This window comes from Mus musculus, chromosome 14, assembly GCF_000001635.26.
Source record: "Mus musculus strain C57BL/6J chromosome 14, GRCm38.p6 C57BL/6J".
In the NCBI taxonomy this organism is placed as follows: Eukaryota; Metazoa; Chordata; class Mammalia; order Rodentia; family Muridae; genus Mus; species Mus musculus.
In genome coordinates this window covers 115,598,887-115,622,716 of record NC_000080.6, presented here as the reverse complement: position 1 = coordinate 115,622,716, position 23,830 = coordinate 115,598,887, and the positions used below count along the sequence as shown (strand labels likewise).

Below are 23,830 nucleotides of genomic sequence, written 5' to 3'. Positions count from 1 at the left end.
CAAAACAGACCACAAGTCTCCCTAGCACTCCCCATATCTAGTCATAATCTACTTTCATTATTTATATCATTATATATTACTGGGATAAATAATCTTCACCTATATTAATCCATTTTTTCTTATAGCTGACATAGGAAACCATTCTCCCCTCAATGATGGGTTTCCTCTTCTTAACACACTTTGAGAAATGTTTAGTACATTCAAAGTCAAAAAAACCATCAGTCTATGAACCACAAGGCTCTAGTTGAAGTCTCTGCTTCAGAGAAATCAGGTATTTCCCTGTAGTCTTATGCTCACAAATCAAATGCCACTTAGAAAAGTTTTCCCTTGTATTATCCACAGTAGTCTTACTTCCATGAGTTAAGCACATGCACACACACACACACACACACACACACACACACACACACACCAACTATCTTCATTACTTCTAGCACAATGCATGGCAAGAATAGCAGTGATCTCCTTGATATATGATCTACTATTCTTATAAGTAAAAATATTTCAGGTATATAGGAGAAATAGATAACTACAAAAACAATGAACAAATAAATAAATGGGGACTGAGTATTCAAAGTATAAGTGTGTATCTGATATGGAAATTTGAAAACGTACTAAGAAATAGAGGAATGCTGATATAGAGAAGACAAAACTTTCCCTGTATCTTCTGGGAGTTTTCACGTAGCTCTGAGAATTAATTTTGCATAAAACAGACCAATAGGAATTAAGATTCCAAATTTGATAAAATGATTGCAAAGCCATGATTGGATTAAATAAGTTCATATGACACAGAAGTCTTCTAAGACTGACATTAAGAAAAATGTGCTGACACAGTAAAGCACATTTTTATATTATGGTATACAAAAAGACAACGGTGAATTAGAAGGATAACTATGTTGGAAAGATAAAGGATGACACTAGTAAGGTTCGAATCATTTGTTTGAGCACATGATCATGCCCCATGACCAAGAATGCCGATCTTTTCATTTTATGAGGAAAGAATCCTTCAAAAAGGCTTTTGTTACTCTTGTTGATGTTCTTTTTGTTTTTGTTTTTGTTTTCTCGTTATTTCATGAAGAAACAGAGATTGATACTTCCTTATCTTTAGCTTCTATAGTTTATAATTCAAAATAATCTTCATGCTAAGATGCTATATTTAAAGACATCTTCATATTAAACATAAGACATTTACAAATCCAACATACTAAGCGTTTGTCCAACAAAGAGATGCCTAGAAATTGGAGTATCTATATTTAAAATACAGAAGAATGGACCTTGATACTTATCTCTAACTCTGCAGAAAACTCAATTCCAAATCAATCAAGGCCCACACTTAAAAATATAGAGGAGAAAATGGAGCACAGGCATGTCTTATGTCTCTAAGCATTAAATTGGACATCATGAAACTAAAAATCATCTGTACAACAAGAAAATCACCACTGCAGTGCAAAGCAGCCTGCAGAAGGAGAAATAAAAGTATTTGTCTGTCAGAAGTTTAGCATCTATAACATAAAAGTAATTAAAATAAATCAACACCAAGTAAAGGAACAACATAATCAAAAGGCGTGTCATGAAACTAAACAAGGAATACTTAAAAGATGAGAGACAAATGTCTGAGAAACTTTTTTAGTACACAACATCCTTATCAATAATGAAAATGTTAATTAGAATTGTTTTGAGTTGTTGGGGGGTTGTCTGGTACTGTGTACTCTGAATCCCAAGGTCTGGTTGACATGCAGATAAGAGAATTCTCAAGCATACTAGAATCTTTTGTGTAAAAGATTGATTCTGGATTGGTCAATAAATGGCTGGGGTTTACGGATGGGCAGAGGAATATGAAGTGGACTGTAGAATTGAGTGGGATAGGGGCATCTTGAGAGAGACCATGAGGCAGAGAAGAAGAAAGGAGACAGAGAGAGCAGGAAGTCAGCATTAGATGGGACAGACAAGGAGCAGGTGGCTGAGAGATGTACACACTGAGGACAGCTTGATGGAGCAAAAGCAGCCCCAGAGACATCACATTGGCAAGTGACTGGCAGTGTGAGTTTTAACAGGTGGAGGGATTTGTAGAGCTCAGAGCCTGCCCAGCTCAGTGCCAAGAGCTTTTAATAATTTACAGTGTTTCTGTGTCATTTACTCAGGAATGTACAAAGAAGTGAGGTAGAAAGCCCCAGTAGTTATTAAGGAGTAAAAGGGGCATACTCACTCCCCAGAAGATAAAACAAAACAAAACAAACAAACAAGAACTCCAGCATTGAGATTTTATCCTGCCCCTATTTGAGTGACTAACATGAAAAAAAAAAGATGAAGGGGATGGTATGGATATGGAAATATGTTACACTCATTCTTTGCCAGGGATAGTGCAACCTGTAACAGTCACTAAGTTCTACCACATGATCCACCTATACCACTCCTGACTACGTACCCAACTGACTCTATATCCTACTGTATAGTCAACTGCTCATATATGATACCTGGCTATGATAAAGTAAATAAAAAAAACTATACAATGTTCAGCTATAAATTATATATAATATAATTAATATCTCATTCTCTGAAGGTTCAGGGATACCACTGTAGAAGAAGTGCTGGAAAGAGCCATTGAATGCCTACAAGGAAACAAAATCTTCTGGACTTCTGGCCCAGTAGGGAAGCTGTACATATAAACTCTGATATCACGTAAAGGACCTGTGTAAGTTCAAGCTAGACCAAGACCCAAAATGGGCATGAAATCTTACCCCTTGAGAAGGAGCTATTGGCAGTTTATCCATGCTTAGAAGAGTCAGTTGTATATAGGGAACAAGAAAGGTTGGGCATACCAGGAAAACACAGCCCACATAATCAAATCAGCAGGGCTCATAGGGCTCACAGGGACTGAGGTGACAATCACAAAGCCCACATGGGACTGACTAGGTCTTCTGAATATATGTTATTGTTATGTATCTTGGTATCCTTGTGGGACTCCTAAGAGTGGGAGTCAGGGAGGGCACTTGATGACTCATTGACCTGCTTTGGGGATCCTTGTCCCCTAATGGTTTGCCTTGTCCAGCCTTGATGTGAGGGTTTGTGTCTAGTTTTGCTGTAAATTGTTATGCCATGTTCAGTTGATATCCCTAAAAGGCCTGCTCTATTCTGATGGGAAAGGAGTGGATCTTGGGGAGAGAAGAAGTTGGGGGCACTGAGAGGAATGGAAGAAGAAGAAACTATGTTAGGATGCAATGTGTGAGAGATTTTTTTTAAAAGTGTGTGGTCCCTAGTAAGTCACCAAGATGGGATGGAAAGCCAAGAAAGACCATACATTCTTAGAAGCAATAATTTGAACTCGAAAGGTATTAAAGAAAACTAGGTATACAATCTTGTGTGATTAGGGAATGGATAGTTCTGGAATGTGTCTGGCGCAGGCAAATATTGTAAGGAATTTTAGAAAACTACTAATATATTACACTAAAAATTAAAATGGTGCTTCTTTGATTATTTAATTATAATAAATTCTTTCTTAATAAATTCTTTGTTCTTTCCAATTTAAAGGAATGGTTAACACTATAAAATATGTTCACCACTATACATTGAATAGTATAGAGGAATAAAATCATAGGTTACAATAATTTTGTAACATACAAGGATATCCTATCAAAGACCTAACATGCCGGCTTCTTGTCTCCTTAGAAATTAGTATTCCTATTTGTGCATATTGTTATTTAAGCTTTCCTATTTTCACAATGGTTTTGTTATTTGATTTCTGAAATTTTGCTTTCTATTTTCTACCTATAATGATGAAAAGTAATCATCATCTGGCTAGTAATATCAACTAGCCAGAATCAACTAAACAACTTATATATTTCATATATGTATGTATGAAACATATAAGTATTAGAATATGATACTACATACATATAGTTTATGAAAAGATTACAATGCTTATTAACTCACACAGTATCATTTATTATAGTATGTAATATTTGAGCAAATTGCAAGTATATAATGCAGTATTAGCTATGAGATAAATTTTAAAATTATAGGTAACTTTGATATCTTCCTGATTATCTTTCAAACTTCATTGTAGCCAATGAGTATATTTTATATTATAATACTAATATTAAAATGTTATTAAGTACAAAATCAAAGAATGAACAAAATCAATAGACTGGAGCAGAAAATTAGACTGACTTCATTTGTGTGCTTATATGTGTTAGTGTGTGTGCATTCCTCTAAAGCCTGAGCTAAAATTTGGTGTCTTTGTGGACACACTCCATTTTGTTTGTGAGACAGGGTCTCTCATTAAACCCACAGCACATACATTCAGTCATATTGGCTGGATATCAGGCCTTTCTCCTCCATTCCAGTGCCATGCTTAAACATGTGCACAGCAATGTCTATCTGTTTTCCATGGGTGCTGTGGATTATATCTGGATCCTTATGTTTATATGACAAGTACTTGATGCACTAGGCTATTTCTCTACCGTAGAGTACCTTTCATGTAAAGGTAACAGATTTTGTTTTCAAGTATTTCATTGCTATGTACAGTAATTTATGGAATCCATCACTTCCTGTATAATCAAACTGTAAATGTGGTCTGCATTTAATGTCTCATGTGCAGATGGAGCCCTTCTGAGTTTTTGTGTTTTCCTTCCCTCTGAAAATATAAGTATCCATTTTACATAAATCAAGCCTTTTATTGCAACATCCTTTGTGCAAAGTAGCTCATCCAATGACCATAAACATCTGCTTAAGAGAACTAAGCTTATGAATATACAACCTACCTAGGTAATAAACTTAATATCTTGATTGGTAAATATTTCTAAACAAACAATAAATACATGTAAGGTGCAAGGGGACATCATGGGGAAAATGTGCTTTATACACAAACATTGTCAGTGAACGTATTCACCTTTCTCCATGCCCGTCTGTATGTCTATTTTAATACTGAGTCTATAAGAGATCAGGATCAGGCTCTTTGATGCTTAAATAGCCTCTTACTGACTGAAACAAAATACTTTCCAATCACTTGATAAAATGTGTCTCATGAAATACAGCCTCGTTCTTAACATCACAGTTTTGATTATAGGATATATTTCATAGATTTTTGTCTCTGTTTTTCTACACTCTACCTCTAGATGGAAACATTAATATAAGTGTTTTCTTGTTAATAATTCAGCAAACTTTTCAATTCACAGTTATCAACTTGCTGTATGTCCTGAAAAAATGAGCCTTTCTGGCAACGTATCTCTCAACTTTAAGAGTAAGGACATAAACAGTAGCCTTTAAGTGTGTGTTCAATAAAGTATCTTTTAGTTCTCTCACTATTTCTACTTAGAAATTCAGGAAGTTGTGAAGAAAACTGCTATTTTGTAGTAAGTACATCCAATCCAATCCTGAGCAAATAAATATCAAAAAATAGTGTTTCTCCCATCTGGAAGCCTACTTTACAAATTAAATTTACTTAGTTTTTAACTCAAATATTCAAAGAATTATAACTCCACGGAGTTATTCTATTCAAATTTGCATTTCAGAGAAAACTTTACGATAATTACATTAGGAAAAACAAATCAATTTATCAGGAAGGGTAAGAATCCGACACAGTGCCAACAGCTCAGGCAGCGAGAGTGTGAATGGAGCTGCACAGCCGCAGACTGATTATTCTGACATGCTCAGCTGTTTAATATCATGCCTGGCTGCCCCGTTCTGCTTGATGATCTCCCTTTGTAGGATATGACAGGCCTAAATGAATCTGAACCCTTGTGAATTAAAATCCATTCATTCATTTACTTTGGCTAAAATCCCTTTTGCACCCGGCACATGTGACATTTTCTTCTTGAAGTGCATTGGACTCTATATATAATTATATGTGAAATTCTGAATATTTTGTCACTCCTATGAAAAAAGAACTGGTGAAGTAAAACATCAGAAAAAGAGGGATGCTATCAGTGTTTAACCATTCATTTATTGATACCACAGTAAAACAGACGAGCAAGTAATTTGAGGTTAAACTACTTATCCAAATGAATACACAAATCTAAAAGATACTTCTGGAGCTAAGGAAGGTACATAATAGAATAAATATTTCAGCATTATTGTGTTACAAAATGCTGGGCAGTGTTCAGGTGTTTTTAAAAGTATTTACTTGTTTAATTCTTACTGTGTTAGTCTCACTTGCTGTGGCAAAATACCATGACCAATGCAACTTATACAAGAAAGTGTTTAAGTTGGTTCCAGAGGCTGAGGGTCCATAACCATGACGAAGGGGAGCATGGCAGCATGCCATGACACAACTGGAGTCACGTGTCATCATGCTTTCTAGATGGATATCTAAATTTTATGCTCCCTCCAGAAAAGCTTTTAGGCATCTTAATTGTTACATTTCTCCATTCATAGGCTCAATTGAATTCTGCACCACTCAATGGCCTTGTGATTATCCCTAATATTTACAAAGTGATACAACTGCATGTTTGAAGATAAATTATAAGTACAAACTAGTGAATAATAGCAAGGATAACATAGTAACCAGTAGAGTCATATGCAGTGTATACATTTCAAATGTATTTGACATTTTATTTTTTTCTTAGTCAATCTATCTCAGAGCTCATACCAACCACAAATATAATCATTTTATTGCATTTGTTGTTATGACTGTCTTAAGTTAGAAAATAGACTGTCTCTTTCAAATGATTTAAGAAAAAATTATTTATTAGATTGAATGCATATGTAGTAGCCAGAGTCAGTAATCATATGTATCCTTAGATTTTTTTTAAAGATATTTTTAAGGAATGTGATTATACTTAGGTACATAATATTTAAAACAAATTACTCTGTATATGTGTGTTTGTGTGTTGTATACTAGTTCAGTCTTATGTGTATATGTGTGTGTGTGTGTGTGTGTGTGTGTGTGTGATCATTCACATAAGTATGCTTTCATGTGAAGTTCACAAGAGGACGTATGTTTTCCATTTACTAAATATACTATAAACATATACATGTTATATTTTGTAATTTATCACTCTAGAATTCTTATATGTTATAGTAAATGGCAGGCACTCTTATTTAATATCAGTGTGGCTTTCTTATTTAATTTCAAGCCATTAATAGTAAAATGGTACTTGTAGAACATTAAAATCATAGGTTTGACTTATTAATAAACAATCCAATAAATTAACATGTCAAATTATGATATTCAAAAAATGGGCATTTGAAGAAATGATTATATGGAATATAGCAGTATTTCAATTGATTTTTCTCTGTACAGTGTATGGAATAATAGGCTGAATTTCCATTCTTTGAACATATATCAAATTATGCTACTGCAGTGAGTAACCAATGCTTAGCATGCATTTGATGGCCACCACTTTGTAAAAGTGAATGAGCCAAGTGCAGAAGCTAGCCATGTCATCTAGGGAAGCCAGGTAACACAGAGTTGCATACATTACCACAGACAAACAGGTAAGTTGATGCAAATTTGATATTTTTTAAACCTCAATCTGAAGTAATAATTAGTAGAAAACAATACTTATTTTTGAAAGTGTTAGCACAGGGCTAATCAACTCACTGGGTTAACCATTCTATAATTAAAAGTGATTATAAACTAAATCTGGACAAAAGAAAACCCCACATGAGGGCAGTTTATAATATAATTTATTTCAAGCACAATTTTGGCTGTGCAAAATTAGTACTGCATCAGTAATTTATCTGCCACATAGATCTCTGCCAAAGCATTGTTCCTAACCTAAATATATATAAATTTAAATCTACCTTTAGGACAATGTAAGCATAATGCAAAGGGAAGAATTTGGTACTTGTGATTTTCTATTGAATATGGTAAGTGATCAGCCCTTCCACTCCAATTAGAATCTCAGAATTTCAAGTCTCCCATTGGAATACTAGCATTCTGGGGCAACTGGCCTTGCTGGTTCCATCTCATTGGCCAGGAGTCACTTTGGCTGTGTCAGCAATATGAATCTACTACCTACACCCTTTGAGGTAAAGCTAAGAGCTAAGGAGTTTATCCACCAATCTACTAATGGTTTGCAGCTATGCACTGAAGAGGGTGTTTTGTACATTCTGATTCTTATCTGCAACAAAGAATGCACACATCTAAAGAATTAGCCTACTTGTAGGTCGAGGGAAAAATACTTCATCCAAGAAAAAATATGCCTCATAGACTTAGAAGAAAGATAAATGCTTTCAGCAGTCATCTTAGAATCCTCAGAATTTTAAACGTTAGATTAAGCCCCATGAAGTTCATGGTCTACAAATCTAAACACAATTCACTGGGTAATATTCATCTAGTGCATGATAGCTTCATGGGAGTTGAAGGGAAACGTCTGCTACCTTTTGATTATGTGGATTCAGAGAGAAGCTATAACCACTAGATAAATCAGATTAAACAGTGTGTAACTCTTCTGTTGGCAGCCTATCATCTTCCACAGCCTGATCTGCATTGTCCAAAAAACAGGAGGAATGCCACTTCCTCTTTCTCATGGAGGCATGGTCTCTACCCCTCAAAGTCACCGTTTTTGGAGTTAACTACACAAATCCTCCGGTCTCATACCCTGAATACAGAGAATTAGAGCAAGGATGATTATTCAGTCTTAAAAGATATCGCCACCAATAGAATGCATAAACTAGTTTGGCACACGAGTAGAAATGTTTATAGGTAACAATTGGGAAATAAATGGTTGTTCTCATCTGTTAGCAAAACTTTTGAGGTATACTTACCTAAGGTCCTTAACAGTATTCTGTTGAACCAGCAGATAGACATATGTGAATGGGAAGCGACTATTTTTTAATCATGTCCTCCTTCCCATTGACTGATCACATTAATCTTTGTAATTTTGACTGGTTCACAGACTTTCAATAAGAGTCCACACTGATGGGGAGGCAGGGTTATACTTCTGAGTATCTTTCATCACTGAACCTGAACTTTTATGTTGTTCTCCTATGAAATTCGAGGATATATCTGTCTCTGACACTTGACAATTCACCCATCTTTTTGTATGTTGGTGCTACAAATTCTAAATCAGGTCTGCATCCTTACATAGAAGGCACATTGGAAACCTGGTCATTCATCTCCTTAGCCATTAAAGTACGTTATTTAACATCATTGTTCCTCAGATATTTTTTATCCTTGAAATGGCAATAGCATTAGACTAATATTTGCTATGATGAATGAAAATAAGCTATGTAAAATGCTCATTACAGCATTGATACTATATGTATGCACACACAAAGAGGGAGAGAGACAGAGACAGAAGGACAGAGACAAAGAGAGACAAAGAGACAGAGAAAGACAGTGAGAGATGTCATGAAGACAAGTTTTATTAACATAGCAATAATATATAGAATAAGAGATTACTGCATTTGTCATACTTAGTAGAGTACATGAGCTAGTCTGTGACCCACAGTCAAAAATTTTAACCCAGAACTCTGCCTGTCTAAAAGCACTACAGGGACAAAAATGGAGAAAAGACTGAAGAAAAGATGACTCAGTGAACAGTCCAACTTGGGAACCATTTCATGTGGGGAGCACCAAGACTAACACTCTCATGGATGCTTACAGGTGGGAATCTGGCATGGCAGTCCTCTGAAAGGTCCTATCAGCAGTTGAATGAGACAGAAACATATACTTAACACCCAACCATTTGGCTGAAGTTGGGTTCCCTTACAGTTGAATTAGGGGAAGGATTGAAAAAGCTGAATGGAAGAGTAACCCTGTAAGAAGACCTGCAGCCTCAACTAACCCATACCACAGAGAGCTTCCAGAAACTGAGCCACCAAGAGGAGCAAACATGGGCTAGTCTGAGACCCCTGGCACAAATATAGCAGAGGTCTGCCTGGTCAGGCCTCAACGGGAGAAGATGCACTTAGACATTGAGGCCCCATGGAAGGGGGAGGTCTGGTATGGGGAGCACCCTCTTGGACGCAAGGGGGAGTAGGAACAAGATGAAGAACTGTGGGAAGGGTACCGAGAGGGTGGGGGTAATGACAGGAATGTAAATAAAATAATACAAAATTATTAAAATGTAAGAATAACTGGTCCCCCAAAGATCAATAAAATGATTTCTAATGATATTCTGCTATATTAATTGATCAGTGACTCATCCAATCATAATCAAGAGAGGCTTCCTCTGACAGCAGATGAGAACAGGTGCAAAGACCCACATGCAAGATGTTATATGAAAAGAGAGGCTAAAATGAAGGTGTCCGTGATACTCTCCCCTCAGAACTCAGGGAATCCCACAGAAGAGTTAACCAAAAGATTATAAGCATCAGAGGGATTGGAGGGGGCCAGAAGAGCAAGTCCCTCTGAATCAACTAAGCAAGGTGCATATGAGGTTACAAGAGACTGAAGCAGCAGGCACAAGTTGGGGTCACATGCTAATTTCTGTGCCTAAAAAAAAAAAAAAAACTAGTTACAGTCAGACACAAGCATTGCTATGAATATTGAAGAATATCCTGATAAATGTGGTGTAAAGAATATTTCCCATTTATCTCTCATTGGGTTAGTAAAATTACTAAAAGGCAATGGCTGGACAGAGGAGATAGAAAGGCTGGACTTTGGAATCCCAGCCAGGAGTCTTGAGGAGAAAGAGTTCTCCACAAGGCAGGTGAGAGTGTAACAGAAGAAGGGCCAGAAGGAGGAGGTAGAAGAAGAAGGTGGCCATGAAGGTGAGCTTAGGGGGTGTATGCCAAAGTCTCCATGATGATAGGCAGGCACAGCCAACCAGCCCAAGAACAAACTAAATGCAAGTAACTCAGGGCATAGAGGATTGGAAATATCTGCTCAGTTATTGTGCTTAAAGCTTGTTGAACAAATCGATAGGTCTCCAGTTCAGTCATTTGTGATCTAGCCAGGTTAGAAAAAAACCTGCCCCTTTTAAATTTCATCCTATAGTCTTAAACAGGTCCTCCTGTACATATTATAACTATTATCTTAGTGTTTGGGGCTCCTGATGATGAGAATGAGTGAGTTTCTGATTCTTTTCCTGCTTATGGAACTCTTTCCTCCTGTTGGGTTTCCCATGTCCACCTTCAAATGAAAGTTTTGCTTCATCTTACTATATTTTACTTTGCCATATTGCTTATTATGTGTTATAAGTTTGTTCTTTTTTTCATAAGAGACAGAAATGGAGAGGATCTGAAAAGCAAAGGAGGTGGGGAGGAGCTACAAGCATTATAGGGAGGGAAATACATAGTCAGGATACCTTGTATGAGAGCAGGATCTATTTTTAATAAAAGAAAAAAAAAAGAACTAAGATTATTCAGTGGTGTCAATACCAAAGCCACAATACTAAATGCTATAGCAAGCGTCGTCTCATTATGCTCTTATACCCCAAGAGCATCATTAGTCTACTTTATTTATTTAATTTATTTTACTTTGCAATAAAGAACAGCATTTAAACCTAGATCCTTGCACAAGGTAGTCAAGCATTTAACCACTACGATGTACCTCCAGTCTTCATTGTAGTTTTGAAGAAGAGAAAATAGAGATTCAAAGATATTAGTGATTTATCCAGGTTTACACAATGATTTATATGCAGCCCTGGAATCTGGTCAGTCCTATTGAATACTCACGTTGTGAACCAAGCACTTAGCAAAAACAATAAAACAAAAGAGTTTCCCGGGGAAATTTATATAAAACTGATGGAGAAAAGCAACTCGGTGAGAAATGAGACAAAAGCAAGCATCAGCCAGGATAGGGAAGAACAAGCACGCTTTACTCAGTGTTGGTGGAGGTGGCCCTCAGGACCATGAACTGTTTTATACACTAAATTGTCATGGACAAGAGCATCATACATAAGAGACAACGCAGAATCCATAATTACAATGTCTGTGAAATCAATTGGAGCAGTCTCTTTCTGTGTAGGCTACACCAGCTTTTATATATATACACATAATGGGGGTGGTACTGAAAACTGAGCATTACATTAAAAATTAGACGTTTCTTTCCACGCTGAAATAAATATATATTTCTTAATATGATGTCACATTAACTTCACACTCAAAATAACACCAGGCTGACTTACTGCTTTTGTTCCTAAGGCTTGCCTGTAGTTGTATTTCTTTCCCATTGTTCTAAACTGAATTTGAGCAGTTGTACTCAATTCTACACTGGCTTTCTGTTAGTCTTTTGCTGTCCAGGCTATAAAATGGAACACTTTTGATTATGTATTTCTGTTAAATTCTATACAAAGCAGGAGAAGCTACTTCTGGAAGCCTCTCGTCACTTTTTTTTTTTTTTTTTTTTTTTGGTGCTTTTGAAGGGAACTTCATGAACAAAATTTTCTTTGTAATAGTTTCTTTTTAAAACATATTTAGCTTCACACTTTCATAACACTTTAGAAGCAGACTTCGTATTTAAGAATGTTTTAATCTTTGAAAACTATACTGTTGATATTTACAGCTGAATTTAATTATGTTAATAGTATTTAATTATATATATATAGTATATGATAGTCATAGTTTTAAGTTCACAGGTGACATTTTTTCATTTCAATTCTTTTTTGTTTTAAATTAATTTATTTTTTAAATTCCATATTTTATTACCCCGCCCCCCACCTACCTTCTGACTGTTCCATATCCCATACCTCCTCCTCACCTCTGTCTCCATTTGGATGTCCCAACCCCCACCTCATCTGATCTCTAACTCCCTGGGGACTCCAGTCTCTTGATGGTTAGGTGCATCATCTCTGAATGAACACAGACCCCAAAGTCCTCTACTATATTGTGTGGGGGGGCTTCATATCAGCTGGTGTTTGCTGTCTGTATGGTGCTCCAGTGTTTAAGAGACCTCGAGGGTCCAGATTAATTGAGACTGATGGTCTCCTACAGGATCCCCCTTCTCCTCAGCTTCTTCCAGCCTTCCCTAATTCAATAACGGGTGAGCTGCTTCTGTCCATTGGTTGGGTGCAAATATCTGCATTTGACTCTTTCAGCTGCTCGTTTGGTCTTTCAGAATGCAGTCATGATAGGTTCTTTATCATTTCAATTCTTAAAACACAAGAAGATGAGTTTTCTTTCAATTTTACAATTAAAGGTGCTGGGGTTAAAAAAAGTAATAAATTAATATCAAAATAATGATCCATAAGATATGTTGACATTTTAAGAGCTAATATATTAGTATCTAAATGGTTTTAAAGGGGCTGAACACATAGCTCAGTATCGAACAGTGAGGCTCATAACCACCTTAGCTTCAGGATATCAGGCATCCTTTATTGAATCCCAGGGTACCTGTATTCTCACATACATGTAATCTCCCACCCTTGCTGCACATGCACACACAGACATATAAGTTTCAAAATCATATGAACAGGGGCTGTTCAGCTCTTTCATAAGACAATGCTTATTTTCTAGCATTCACAGTAGGTGTCTCACGACTGCCTGTTACTGTAGACCCAGGGTATCGATCAACTTCTTCTGGCCTCTTGGTGCACTCCCATATGCATAGTATATTCATAGAGGTACATACACATATACAGAAATAAAAATATTAAAGGTAAGTGAAAAGTAAAGTAGATCTTTAACATGCTCTTTGCTTATAGAACTCAAAGCTTACATGCTTTGTGTAGGGTGTTTGAGTACTAAGAATAAAATGCAGTAGCAAGTACCTGGCAATCATTTGTGCTCTTATGGAGCTAAATACCATCTGGTGCACCTTCTTAATATTTCTTCCTCAAACACCTTAATAAGCAGTACCAGTGACATGCCATATGTCTCTCTTAGATGGGACTAACTCATTAAAAGAAAGAACCAAACCAAAGCTGACATACATACTAACAAGATACACTCAAATTGCCTGTATGCCATGGCACAGATAATTTTCATTGAATCTGAAACTTCATTTTCTTTCTGATATTTAATGCATATTTATTACTACCATATTATCCTCTTCTGTTATATTGTATACTCACTAATGTGGTCTGAGAATATTGACCAAAATGTAACTAAGTGAGTCTTATTATCAAGTTAAATAATTTGGCCCTTCCAGTCGGTGCCAGCACCTATGCACCTTGGGGGCAGAGTCTGCGGACACACCCAAGGTCCCCAGAGGACTCTCCATGGTATCTTAGGACCTCTGGTGAGTGGAACACAACTGCTGTTCCAGTCCAATCACGCGGGACCTGAGAAAGCATTAATTAGGGAAGCAGAAAACCCAGCCTGACCAGTGTCACAAGTCCCTTCCAGTCGGCACCAGCACCAGGACCAGGGCACCTTGGGTGCTGACTCTACGGACACTCCCAAGTTCCCCAGAGGACTCTACACGGGATCTTAGGACCACTGGTGAGTGTAACACAACTTCTGCCAGGAGGCAGGTTCGAACATCAGAACAAGAGGAGAGCTTGCCTGCAGAGAGAATTCTGACCACTGAAACTCAGAAGAGAGCTAGTCTCCCAGGTCTGCTGACAGAGGCTAACTTAATCACATGAGGAACAAGCTCTAACCAGAGACAACTATAACAACTAACTCCAGAGATTACCAGATGGCGAGAGGCAAACGTAAGAATCTTACTAACAGAAACCAAGACCACTGACCATCATCAGAACAGAGTACTCCCACCCCACACAGTCCTGGGTATCCCAACACACCCGAAAAGATAGACCCAGATTTAAAAGCATATCTCATGATGATGGTAGAGGACATCAAGAAGGACTTTAATAACTCACATAAAGAAATACAGGAGAACACTGCTAAACAGGTAGAAGAACTTAAAGAGGAAGCACAAAGATCCCTTAAAGAATTGCAGGAAAACATGAACAAACAGGTGATGGAATTGAATAAAACCATCCAAGACCTAAAAAGGGAAGTAGACACAATAAAGGAAACCCTAGGAAATAAATCTGGAACCATAGATGTGAGCATCAGCAACAGAATACAAGAGATGGAAGAGAGAATCTCAGGTGCAGAAGATTCCATACAGAACATCAGAACAACAATCAAAAAAAAATACAAAATGCAAAAAGATCCTAACTCAAAACATCCAGGAAATCCAGGACACAATGAGAAGACCAAACCTAAAGATAATAAGAGTAGATGACAATGAAGATTTTCAACTTAAAGGGCCAGCAAATATCTTCAACAAACCTATAGAAGAAAACTTCCCAAAACTAAAGAAAGACATGCCTATGAACATACAAGAAGCCTACAGAACTCCAAATAGACTGGACCAGAAAAGAAATTCCTCCCGACACATAATAATCAGAACAACAAATGCACTAAATAAAGATAGAATATTAAAAGAAGTAAGGGAAAAATGTCAAGAACATATAAAGGCAGGCCTATCAGAATTACACCAGACTTTTCACCAGAGACTATGAAAGCCAGAAGATCTTGGACAGGTGTTATACAGACACTAAGAGAACACAAATGCAAGCCCAGGCTACTAAACCCAGCCAAACTCTCAATTATCATAGTTGGAGAAACCAAAGTATTTCACAACAAAACAAAATTCACACATTATCTTTCCACGAAAGCAGCCCTTCAAAGGATAATAACAAAAACAACAACAACAACAACAACAAAAACAAAAAATACAAGGACAGAAACCACGCCCTAGAAAAAGCAGGAAAGTAATCCCTCAAACAAACCAAAAAGTCGACAGCCACAAGAACAGGATGCCAACTCTCACAATAAAAATAATAGGAAGCAACAATTATTTTTTCTTAATATCTCTTAATATCAATGGATTCAGTTCCCCAATAAAAAGACATAGACTAACAGACTGGCTACACAAACAGGACCCAACATTTTGCTGCTTACAGGAAACCCATCTCAGGGAAAAAGAAAGACACTACCTCAGAGTAAAAGGCTGGAAAACAATTTTCCAAGCAAATGGTCTGAAGAAACAAGCCAGAGTAGCCATTCTAATATCAAATAAAATCGACTTCCAACCCAAAGTTATCAAAAAAGACAAGGAGGGACACTTCATACACATCAAAGGTAATATCTTCCAAGAGGAACTCTCAATTCTGAATATCTATGCTCCAAATGCAAGGGCAGCCACATTCATTAAAGACACTTTAGTAAAGCTCAAAGAACACATTGCACCTCACACAATAATAGTGGGAGACTTCAACACACCACTTTCATCAATGGACAGATCTGGAAACAGAAATTAAACAGGGACACAGTGAAACTAACAGAAGTAATTAAACAAATGGATCTAACAGATATCTACAGAACATTTTATCCTAAAACAAAAGGATATACCTTCTTCTCAGCACCTCATGGTACCTTCTCCAAAATTGACCACATAATTGGTCACAAAACAGGCCTCAACAGATACAAAAATATTAAAATTGTCCCATGCATCCTATCAGACCATCATGGCCTAAGGCTGATCTTCAATAACAACATAAATAATGGAAAGCCAACATTCACGTGGAAACTGAACAACACTCTTCTCAATCATACCTTGGTCAAGGAAGGAATAAAGAAAGAAATTAAAGACTTTTTAGAGTTTAATGAAAATGAAGCCACAACATATCTAAACCTATGGGACACAATGAAAGCATTTCTAAGAGGAAAACTTATAGTTCTTAGAGCCTCCAAAAAGAAACTAGAGAGAGCACACACTAACAGCTTGACAACACACTTAAAAGCTCTAGAAAAAAAGGAAGCAAATTCACCAAGAGGAGTAGACCACAGGAAATAATCAAATTCAGGGGCGAAATCAACCAAGTGGAAACAAGAAGAACTATTCAAAGAATCAACCAAAGGAGGAGCTGGTTCTTTGAGAAAATCAACAAGATAGATAAACCCTTAGCCAGACTCACTAGAGGGCACAGGGACAGCATTCTAATTAACAAAATCAGAAATGAAAAGGGAGACATAACAACAGATCCTGAAGAAATCCAAAACACCATCAGATCCTTCTACAAAAGGCTATACTCAACAAAACTGGAAAACCTGGACAAAATGAATGAATTTCTAAACAGATACCAGGTACCAAAGTTAAATCAGGATCAAGTTAATGATCTAAACAGTCCCATATCCACTAAAGAAATAGAAGCAGTCATTAATAGTCTCCCAACCAAAAAAAGCCCAGGACGAGATGGGTTTAGTGCAGATTTCTATCAGACCTTCAAAGAAGATCTAATTCCAGTTCTTCACAAACTATTCCATAAAATAGAAGTAGAAGGTACTCTACCCAACTCATTCTATGAAGCCACAATTTCTCTGATACCTAAACCACAGAAAGATCAAAGATAGAGAACTTCATACCAATTTCTCTTATGAATATTGATGTAAAAATCCTCAATAAAATTCTCACTAACCGAATCCAAGAACACATTAAAGCAATCATCCATCCTGATCAAGTAGATTTTATTCCAGGCATGCAGGGATGGTTTAATATACAGAAATCCATCAATGTAATCCATTATAAAAACAAACTCAAAGACAAAAACCACATGATCCTCAGTTTAAAAGCTGAGAAAGCATTTGACAAAATCTAACAACCATTCATGATAAAAGCCATGGAAAAATCAGGAATTCAAGGCCCATACCTAAACATGATAAAAGCAATCTACAGCAAACTAGTAGCCAACATCAAAGTAAATGGTGAGAAGCTGGAAGCAATCCCACTAAAACCAGGGACTAGAAAAGGCTGCCCACTTTCTCCCTACCTATTCACCATTTTACTTGAAGTCCTAGCCAGAGCAGTTCGACAACAAAAGGAGATCAAGGGGATACAAATTGGAAAGGAAGAAGTCAAAATATCACTTTTTGCAGATGATATGATAGTATATATATTCGTGACCCTAAAAATTCTACCAGAGAACTCCTAAGCCTGATAAACAGATTCAGTGAAGTAGCTGGATATAAAATTAACTCAAACAAGTCAATGGCCTTTCTCTACACAAAGGACAAACAGGCTGAGAAAGAAATTAGGGAAACAACACCCTTCTCAATATTCACAAATAATATAAAATACTTAGGCGTGACTCTAACTAAGGAAGTGAAAGATGTCCTCGCACAACTGGTGGTTATCATATAAAAGAATGGGAATTTTTCCATCTCTATTTCCTTGTACTAAGGTCAAATCTAAGTAGATCAAGGAACTCCACATAAAACCAGAGACACTGAAACTTATAGAGGAGAAAGTGGGAGAAGCCTCGAAGATATGGGCACAGGGGAAAAATTCCTGAATAGAAGAGCAATGGTTTGTGCTGTAAGATTGAGAATTGACAAATGGGACCTCATAAAAGTGCAAAGCTTCTGTAAGGCAAAAGACACTGTCAATAAGACAAAAAGGCCACCAACAGATTGGGAAAGGATCGTTACCTATCCTAAATCAGATAGGGGAATAATATTTAATATATATAAAGAACTCAAGATGGTGGACTCCAGAAAATCAAATAACCCGATTAAAATATATGGCTCAGAGCTAAACAAAGAATTCTCACCTGAGGAATACTGAATGGCCGAGAAGCACCTGAAAAAATGTTCAGCATACTTAATCATCAGGGAAATGCAAATCAAAACAACCCTGAGATTCCATCTCACACCAGTCAGAATGGCTAAAATCAAAAATTCAGGTGACAGCAGATGCTGGCAAGGATGTGGAGAAAGAGGAACACTCCTCCATTGTTGGTGGGATTGCAAGCTTGTACATCCTCTCTGGAAATCAGTCTGGCGGTTCCTCAGAAAATTGGACATAGTACTACCGGAGGATCCAGCAATACCTCTCCTGGGCATATACCCAGAAGATGCCCCAACCAGTAAGAAGGACTTATGCTCCACTATGTTCATAGCATCCTTACTTATAATAGCCAGAAGCTGGAAAGAACCCAGATGCCCCTCAACAGAGGAATGGATACAAAAAATGTGGTACATTTACACAATGGAGTACTACTCAGCTATTAAAAAAATGAATTTATGAAATTCCTATGCAAATGGTTGGACCTGGAGGGCATCATCCTGAGTGAGGTAACCCAATCACAAAAGAACTCAAATGATATGTTCTCACTGATAAGTGGATATTAGCCCAGAAACTTAGAATACCCAAGATATAAGATACAATTTGTGAAACAAATGAAACTGAAAAAGAACGAAGACCAAAGTGTGGACACTTTGCCCATTCTTAGAATTTGGAACAAAACACCCATGGAAGGAGTTACAGAGACAAAGTTTGGAGCTGAGACAAAAGGATGGACCATCTAGTGATTGCCATATCCAGGGATCCATCCCATAATCATCCTCCAAACGCTGACATCATTGCATACACTAGCAAGACTTTGCTGAAAGGACCCTGATATAGCTATCTCTTGTGAGACTATGCCCAGGCCTAGCAAACACATAAGTGGATTCTCACCATCAGCTATAGGATGGATCACAGGGCCCCCAATGGAGGAGCTAGAGAAAGTACCCAAGGAGCTAAAGGGAATTGCAGCCCTATAGGTGGAACAACAATACGAACTTACCAGTACCCCAGAGCTCTTGACTCTAGCTGCATATGTATCAAAAGATGGCCTAGTCGGCCATCACTGGAAAGAGAGGCCCATTGGTCATGCAAACTTAATATGCCCCAGTACAGGGGAACGCCAGGGCCAAAAAGTGGGAATGGGTGGGTAGGAGAGTGGAGGGGAGGGTATGGGGAACTTTTAGGATAGCATTGGAAATGTAAATGAGGAAAATACCTAATAAAAATATTAAAAAAGAAAAAAGTTAAATAATTTGTTTTCTATTATGAAAATACTATGTATTTTCCATAACATATATTTTTATAAATTTAGATTTTTCATACTATTACAAATAACTATCATGTAGAAATATTTAGTCACTTGTTTTGTTGTTTTATAAAAACAAATTTAAAACAAAAATCTTGTAAACTCAGTATGAGTCACTGACACAGCACCAGCCGGAAGTAATACCTAGCTAGTTCAGTGGAGATCCATTCACTGAATGAGTGGTCACTTACCGCGGTATCTCAATCAAAGCCGTTTCCTTTCTAAATTCTATTTTGACATACTACATGCCATCTTAAACTAACCATGTCAAAAAGTGAAATTACAATTATTCTAGATCAATTCAATTGGCTTTTCACTTAGTCAAGATCAGTTGAAGCCTATCCTGAGCCCAGCACAGTGCTCAGCTCTGCAATGCTAAGGAAAAAACAAACAAACAAACAAAAAAACACCCATGTTACTCTTAAAGAACCAAACTTAAATGTATAGTGGGATAAAAAAAAATGTTACAGGAATTAGTTGAACTTTATTTTTATAAAACAAAACATCAACATAATTTTAGCTGAGTATTCCAAATTTTTAATCTGATCACAACAGTGGCAATTATAGAGCAAGAATTTTCTATGCAGATAAGAGCAATGAAGGCTGAATTGCCATACTACTTCAATCAGAACTTCTTTTAAAAGGGTTGTGAAGCAAACCTAAAATAGTTGAACACTAATAAATTATGGAGTAAAAACCAAAAATAAAAATGAAACATGACTGTTAAGGAAGGACACAGCCCCTAGAAACAACAGACCAATCATGAAATATCAGCTGGAAATAACTGTCCAATCATGACCTAGCACCTCGAAATAACTGACAAACCATGACATTGCACCTGAAAACTGGCCAGTCATGAATTAGCAAATGGAAACAACTGACCAGTCATGACATAGCTTGAAACAACTGACCAATAATGACACAACCAACTGGAAGTAACCTATATTGGAAGATCTTCAGATCCAGAATAGTCAAAATTACTTGAAAATTCACCAGAGATAAGTAGCAGGAGGTATCAACAAATGAGGTTCTAAGTAGTATAGGAACACTCAGGAAATGGTTTAGACAAGTTTCTCTTTAGTAAATGGAGCAAGGCTCTCTGAAATATATAAGCTTCCAGATTTGAATTTTTCATATGAATAAAAACTAAGCTATCATCACTATATAGTAAACAATATATAGTAAAATATATTAGCAGATAACTAAGTAATAATTATGTAAAATAAAACATTGTAAACTTGCTTACATCTGCATTTCAATATTAACTGGATCATTCTTGTGTAATCATTGTTGTGTAAGCTGCAAAGGTATAACCAGATGGAGTGTTTCTAGAGTTAACCACCAACTACATGCCTGAAAGATTGAAAAACTAACACAAATAAGGCAGGAGAACCTAGATGCTTATTCCCACCTGTGCTGGAAATTTTTATGTCCGTTTGACCCAAACTAGAGTCACCTGAAAAGAGGGAAACTCAACTGAGAACATGCCTCCATAAGATCCAGATGCAGTGCATTTTCTCAGTTAGTGATTGATGGGAAGGGACAGCCCATTTGTGGGTTCCAGGATCTGTAATAAACCAGCTGAGGAAACTGTGAGAAGCACGCCAGTAAGCAGCACTCCTCCATGGCCTCTTTGTCTTTCCCCGCCTCCAGGTCCCTGCCCTGTTTAAGTTCTGACCTGGCTCCCTTCAGTGATGGACCACAATGTAGAGTGGAAGTGTAAGCTAAATGCGCCCTTTCTTCCCAAATTGTCTTTGGTCATGGTGTTTCATCACATCAAGAGTAACCCTATTTCCACTCAAGGAAAAAGGCTAAGAGCAAAATCTCTTAGGTATGTTACCAAAATCCTTCCTCAAGGAGACCTGAACTTCCCTTAATTCAAAAGGTTTTGGGTCTGCAAAATGGCTCAAGTCTGGAAATTGGTTCACAGGCCACTATCCAAAAAAGGCTTTCTTTTGTTTGTTTGAGAAAATTTCTACTTACACTGATCAGAAAAAAATGCAGCAGACTTCTTATCCATTTCCTGCCTGGAAACACTAAGACTGATTAGCTATCACCAAAGTGTCAAATGAGTATTGTCACCATAAAATTCACTTTGTACTTCCCATCACGGGTCAGGCCACTGTAGGCATCGCTTTGCTATGCTGCCCATTACAGTAACTATGGTCATGACTCAGTGCTGCCACCTGGCCCCTGCTACTTCAGGATCCAATTAAACCCATTCTGTTTAATTTATGCAACTGAAAAGCAGTGTTTCCAACCCCGGGGTCTAGCATATCATCATATAGAGTAAATGGAAAAGACGATTTGATCTGAGATGAAAAGTATAGATCATTGCAGAGCGGGTTTGAATCTATGTTCTAAGGTACCAGGCCAAGTTAGGGAAAACCATGAATCTTTGAATCAAATTCCTAACTTGGCCTAATTCCCAACATGACCACTCCTCCATCACTAAACTCCAGACTTTGGATTCTGGAAATGCAACTTTGAGAACAGAGGATGGAGCTAACAGAAAGGCTCATTTCATCCAACAGTGACATCTGCTGTTCATTTAGAAGGTTTACACTAGAGGCCGCAATTATGCCCTGAGGAACAGCGATAAACTGCTATCATGTCAGTGACATTGACCTTAGTCAGAAACACTAAGAAACAAGGAAAACAAAATGAGGTTTCGAAGTTGTTAAGCTTGTATACTCTGCCTATAAAAACAAACAAACAAAAACCACACAGACATTTATTATTATTAGCACTATGACTTACGTATTTGTTATTTAAAGATGACACCAAAAGAGATAGCAAACTAAAATTTCTGAATAACAGTAGATATAGAAACATGGATTTTTGGTGAATTTCAATACTTCATCTATGCAAGGATTTGTATATTTCCATGGTAGTGGCTTGGATTTGAGTCATCTCTGGAGAAGGGTTAAAACAAAACAAGCAAATCTCCTACTAAAGGATACATTATTTTCATGGAAACCAGCAAAAAAGAAAATATCAACTTACATGACATTCTGTCACAGAAAGTATTGGAATGAACTGGGAATAACAGGTAAGTTTGGTCTTGGCAGCAATACTAATGAGAAGAAAGGGGTCCAAGTGGTTATAAACCTAGGACACTTACAAGCAAAACTGTGGACAAAGCACATGACCCCACACAGTCAGGAAGGCTATGTCAGAACAAAGGACAATGAAAAGTGGGGTAATTGAGAATACCCCAAAACCGAAAAACCTAGAGAACACATCTATAAAACAGGAATTCTAAAAGCTAGGGAAGGTTGTTCGGTGATAAGGAAAATAGAACACATGGGATCCAGTTCTCCTGACTCAGAGAGGGTTTTGGTAAGCAGGACAAGAGAACTAGAGAAGACCATAGTGTCCATTAAATCACACAGCAATCTCATGCTAGAAAACTCAGAAAATGCCCTCCAGCTCTGACTGCTTTATTACTTCAAAGAGAAAATTTCCAGGTTCCACTTGGTAAGAACAGCCACGGATTACAGTTGACAGGTACAAAGGAGTTTGCTTAGCAGTCATATAAACATGAACATAAAACAATAAAAGAGACATATTAACTCTTAAACACCAGAAATATACTGTTATAAAACAGATGAGGAATTTTGTATATTTTACCATAAAATTTAAAAATGTAATAAAATATAAATATACCTTGAAGCAACATATAAGATGATGGAGAGGAGAGAATGTGAAATAAAAATGGTGGAATTCATAAAGAAAATAAAATTCTAGAGAAAAATTTATTTTCCCAAATAACAAATAATAGAGAACAGGACTAAGGAAATGGCTCATCTGGTAAAAAGCAGAAAAAAATGCAAGCCTAAGGACCCAAGTTCGAACCCTAAAACCCATAGAGCATTCCTATAGCAAGAGGAGAGGTGGAGACAGGACATTTCCCAGAACCTTTTCCCATCAGCAAGCATGATGTACATAGCAAAGTACCAGAGATGAGGAAATCCAGAGGCAACACAGTGGAACATGAAAAGCATCTTCCAGAAGTTGACCTCTGACCTTCTCAGCTACACCATTTTTTGTACTTTAGTACCTATACACGAGATGATCACTTATTTTAAAAGAGGGGGGGGGGAGGGAGA

The 23,830-nt window shown here is 37.1% G+C and overlaps 1 protein-coding gene across 6 annotated transcripts in view; it reads right to left on the bottom strand.

Annotated features, from left to right (window-relative positions):
* Positions 1-23,830, bottom strand: part of Gpc5 (glypican 5) — a 1,432,992-nt gene that overhangs the window by 902,476 nt on the left and 506,686 nt on the right. The window lies entirely within an intron of this gene.